This window comes from Brienomyrus brachyistius, chromosome 23 (genome assembly GCF_023856365.1).
Source record: "Brienomyrus brachyistius isolate T26 chromosome 23, BBRACH_0.4, whole genome shotgun sequence".
NCBI classification, from domain to species: domain Eukaryota; kingdom Metazoa; phylum Chordata; class Actinopteri; order Osteoglossiformes; family Mormyridae; genus Brienomyrus; species Brienomyrus brachyistius.
This window is the reverse complement of record NC_064555.1, coordinates 2,252,699-2,257,680: the sequence shown is the minus strand read 5'-3', so window position 1 is coordinate 2,257,680 and position 4,982 is coordinate 2,252,699. Positions and strand designations below refer to the sequence as shown.

The 4,982-nt window shown below is 45.8% G+C and overlaps 1 long non-coding RNA gene across 1 annotated transcript; it reads left to right on the top strand.

Moving 5' to 3' along the window:
- Positions 1–2,564: 2,564 nt before the first annotated feature.
- LOC125719386 (uncharacterized) lies at positions 2,565–3,162 on the top strand. Its single transcript, XR_007385072.1, has 3 exons — positions 2,565–2,623; positions 2,914–2,971; positions 3,030–3,162. It is a non-coding gene; the product is annotated as an uncharacterized LOC125719386 (long non-coding RNA).
- The last annotated feature ends 1,820 nt before the right edge of the window (positions 3,163–4,982 follow it).

The following is a 4,982-nucleotide window of genomic DNA, read 5'->3' as shown; positions in this document are numbered from 1 at the left end:
TTGGCCGTATACAGTAACTGGACTGGAATGATGACCTGCTCAACCACACCCCATGCATGGATCATCTACAGTATGCAAATGACTAAGTCATAAATAGGCAATAGACACCATGAAGACAGACAATGTGAGAATGAAAAATGCAACCCGATACTGGCTGAGAAGCTTAGAAGATGGGCGCACGATACCACCCGCATGGAAACATGCAAAACTGGTACAAGCCGAAGATAATAATGTTAGTTTTTCTTTATCACCCTGGGAACAGAGTGGAGTGGTGGCTCTGAGGCTAGAAGGTTGCTTGTTCAAATCCTGTGAATACCCGGAGTGATTCTACTCTATGGGTCAGTGAGAAAGGCCCTCAACCTGCAATTGCTTCATCCTGGGTATGATGTTAATCTACATCCAGCCCTATAAGGAGGTCCTCCAATTTACAGGAAAAAACCTGGGGGGTTGATGGCAGGACTGGCACTTCAGCCACTGTAAAAAAAAAATCACACTTTTCCTTTTGGATTGGGGTGGTTCTGAGGTGTCACCTGCCACATGGCTGCACTCAGGTTCTCGTCCTTGAGGTGATTCGTCGTGTCGTGGGTGCAGCAACGTGCTGGGATCAGTGCATGCTCCTCACCTCTCTTCTGGGAACAAGGGCATATTTCAGGTACCTTCAGAAACAACTGAGGTTCCCTGTTCGGAGACAAAATGGGTCCTGTAAGGGACTGGAAAAGACTGTGTCACTTAGGACCCAAGACAGGCGCTGCCCCCCCCCCCCCCATAATTCCCAGAGGAGGGAGGATGGTTCTGCTGTCAGTTCTCATGACCTCCTAGTGTTAATTTCCAACACATATCATGCGAAGGGTTTAATTAATATCAAGTGAACTTGGATGGTCTTTACCATTTAAGGAGTAATTTAGAAGTTGATAAATGGAAGAACTCAATAATCCAGTGCAAAAACGTGTATTTTAGTCATTATATAGTTTTTATAATATGCCTTTGGCCCGGGGAAAATGTTCATGACATCAACCCCACTGGACAGAGTGCTGCTTTTAAATTATGTGCTATTCCTCATTCTTCGATGAACTTGGGCCTTCCTAACTTTCCATAAAAAGATCCGAGATCCTCCATGGCTGCTGGCTGAGCATCAGTGCAACGGGGGAATCCACTTGAAGGCTGGGGAACCCCCCCCCCCCCCCATCCCCCACACACCAAAATAGCTAGCAACAGATGGTCAGTTAATATATATCAAATCTTCTCATTCGCGTGCATGAACTTCCAAATCATGAACTTGACTGTCCTGTTAAATAACCCCATTAAGTCATTGATTTGGTGGTGGCGCTTGAAGGTGCTAACGTACTAGCCTGCCTTGAGTGTTCGTGACACAAAAGACGGGTCCTACTTTCCGAGAATACCTTTGGGAAATTCTAACTGAATTAGCGCCCCAGCCTTTGTCTTCAGTGAAGAACCCCCTGCTCCTGCTTAACACAGGAGATGCCCTTCTGAAGGCTGGTCTAATGGGACCCATGAGCAGAAAGGGGGGGGTGCAAGGGTAGCTTTGCTAACTGGTATTCTCCACCACGTGAACACCGCCAACAGGTGCCCGTACAAATTCCAGCCTAATAGAATTTGCCTATTATCCGCTGGAGTATCTTTTTCTGTCCTAAGTGTCCGGCCATGGGCTTGCGATGTGCTTCCCAGAATCACATTTCCAGAATGCTTTTGGGAACCAGCAATTCCGTGGTTTCATTGCTAGTAAGAGTTCCTGGGCTCGCTTAATACCATCGTTAATCAATGTTAAGTAGAGATATGACACTTCACAGTACATAAACAATGAGCACTTGTCTATTTTTATTGCTTTATCATCCATACAATGAAGACCACCCAGTCTGTGATTGTTCCAAGGCAGTCTTCTCATACTAGTCACTGGAGACCCCTAACAGTCCACATTTTCGCTCCCTCCCAGCTCCCAGCCAATACAGAACACCAAATACCTGATACAGGTGGGAGCTGGGAGGGAGAAAAAAGGTGGGGTATCTGAGGGGGGGGGGGGGGGTACTGTGTGATTTTTTTTTGGGGCAAATGAGGTTTGTAAATTGTATGTTCATTTGAGGAGTGTGGTGTATAGTATATATGTAGGGTAATGCTGTGGAGGTCTGTGTGTTTGAGTGTGGAGGTCTGTGTGTGTTTAATGAGTGTGGTGTATAGTATATATGTAGGGTAACGCTGTGAAGGTCTGTGTGTGTTTAATGAGTGTAGTGTTTAATATATATGTAGGGTAACGCTGTGGAGGTCTGTGTGTTTAATGAGTGTGGTGTATAGTATATATGTAGGGTAACACTGTGAAGGTCTGTGTGTGCTTAATGAGTGTAGTGTTTAGTATATATGTAGGGTAACGCTGTGGAGGTCTGTGTGTGTTTAATGAGTGTAGTGTTTAGTATATATGTAGGGTAACGCTGTGGAGGTCTGTGTGTGTTTAATGAGTGTAGTGTTTAGTATATATGTAGGGTAACGCTGTGGAGGTCTGTGTGTGTTTAATGAGTGTAGTGTTTAGTATATATGTAGGGTAACGCTGTGAAGGTCTGTGTGTGTTTAATGAGTGTGGTGTATAGTATATATGTAGGGTAACGCTGTGGAGGTCTGTGTGTGTTTAATGAGTGTAGTGTTTAGTATATATGTAGGGTAACGCTGTGAAGGTCTGTGTGTGTTTAATGAGTGTGGTGTATAGTATATATGTAGGGTAACGCTGTGAAGGTCTGTGTGTGTTTAATGAGTGTGGTGTATAGTATATATGTAGGGTAACGCTGTGAAGGTCTGTGTGTGTTTAATGAGTGTAGTGTTTAGTATATATGTAGGGTAACGCTGTGGAGGTCTGTGTGTGTTTAATGAGTGTAGTGTTTAGTATATATGTAGGGTAACGCTGTGAAGGTCTGTGTGTGTTTAATGAGTGTGGTGTATAGTATATATGTAGGGTAACGCTGTGGAGGTCTGTGTGTGTTTAATGAGTGTAGTGTATAGTATATATGTAGGGTAACACTGTGGAGGTCTGTGTGTGTTTAATGAGTGTGGTGTATAGTATATATGTAGGGTAACGCTGTGGAGGTCTGTGTGTGTTTAATGAGTGTGGTGTATAGTATATATGTAGGGTAACGCTGTGGAGGTCTGTGTGTGTTTAATGACTGTGGTGTATAGTATATATGTAGGGTAACGCTGTAGAGGTCTGTGTGTGTTTAATGACTGTGGTGTATAGTATATATGTAGGGTAACGCTGTGGAGGTCTGTGTGTGTTTAATGACTGTGGTGTATAATGTACACACAGGGTAATGCAGTAGACGTGTGACCAGCAGCCCCAGGCTCCTCGGGGGACCCTGCCCTGTGGAGATGTAGATACTGTTGACCCGTGTAAGTGCAACCGTACCCTGGCAGCTCTGCTTCAGACTGTTGACACAGGCCGGATACACGCTGACACAGGATCTGAGCTTTGAGCTGCCACAGAGCAAGCAGCCCAACGGTGGTCCTGAGGTGATGGAGCCTCGGCCTGCGTGTGTGTGTGTGTGTGTGTGTGTGTGTGTGTGTGTGTGTGTGTGCGTGAATGAGCGGGCCCCATAAGCATAGGTATACCCTACATGTGTGTGTGTGTGTGTGTGTGTGTGTGCATGTGTGTGATTATGAGCTCACAAAGACCAACCCGTGTCCAACAACAACCATGACACCATGTACATATCACAAATCACACAGCAATACAGCCACACACACACAAACACACACACACAGACACACACACACAAAGGAGAATACATAATTAAATATAATTGCAGACATGAAAGCAAGATGGAACTGAGCCTCTTTTCACAGCTCAGCTCAAATGAAAAATGAAACCAACAGTTTGAACATTAGTGTTGCTGTTTATCGTTTTCCACTTAAAGCCGAACTTATTTTCTGGTTCGTTGTAATGTTTATTTTGTGTTTTAATTTCTTTAAAACTGCACAGAAACCGCAGTTTAATTTGAGCGAGGAGGTGGGGGGGGGGGGGATTCTGGGGTGCAGCCTTGTGGAGATGTCGAGGGAGCGGGCACGAGACGGGGCGAGGGTCGGGGGGTCCGGCGAGCACGCCACTGTGGCCATGCCGGCCCCTCTCCAACCCTAAGCAGGGTGATGTCATCGCAGCTGCCGCTGGGCTGACAGACAGTTTCCGCAGCGCAACATGAAGCCTTTTGGTGTCGGTGTCAAGCTGATTGACGGGTGAATGGCACCAATGAGAGCCAGCCCTCCCTCCCCCGGGGGGAATACCGCCCTAATTGATGGTCAGAAAGCACAGAGAAAGAGTGTCTTTGAACCTGAAAATAATCTTTTTATTTTTCCACTCTCCGCTCTCCCCTGTGCCCACGGCTTCACCCGTTCCAAGGCTCCTTTCCCTCCTTTCTCCTCTGATGTTTTGTTTTGTGGGGTTTGTGGAGCCCTGCAGACCCGGCTGACTTTTCCCTCGGTCTGGGGTGTCACTCAGCCAAAGTCGTGGGACGTGTTAAATGAAGTCCTTTCAGGAGGAGGGCAAGAGCCTTCCTCTGCTTTTATATCTTTTTCAGTGTGTCAGAGGAGGAAAGAAAGCCTGCGTTTAAGCTGTGCTTTTTTGCAGCACTTAATTTCAGTTTTCTTCTGCCCGTGTATCGATATGTCACAGCTAAATGTCGTACAAATTCATAATCTATTTATTACTGTTTCTTGGCCAGCGTAGTGGAAATTTCATCCCAGAGCGTATCGCCCATAGATCATGTGACTGAAGGTGACAATAAAGATAGTTTGACTGTGATAGGCTGGTGTGTGGACTGAGTATTTGGTGTCTGTGTGTATGTGTGTGTGTGTGTGTGTGTGTGTGTGTGTGTGGGGGGGGGGGGGGGGGGGTTAATGTGTGACAGCAAGAATCAGTCTAAGTAACACTTAGATGACCTGAGGATACACACATAATGTAGAAGTAAAAACTTAATGCATTAATTAGCCAG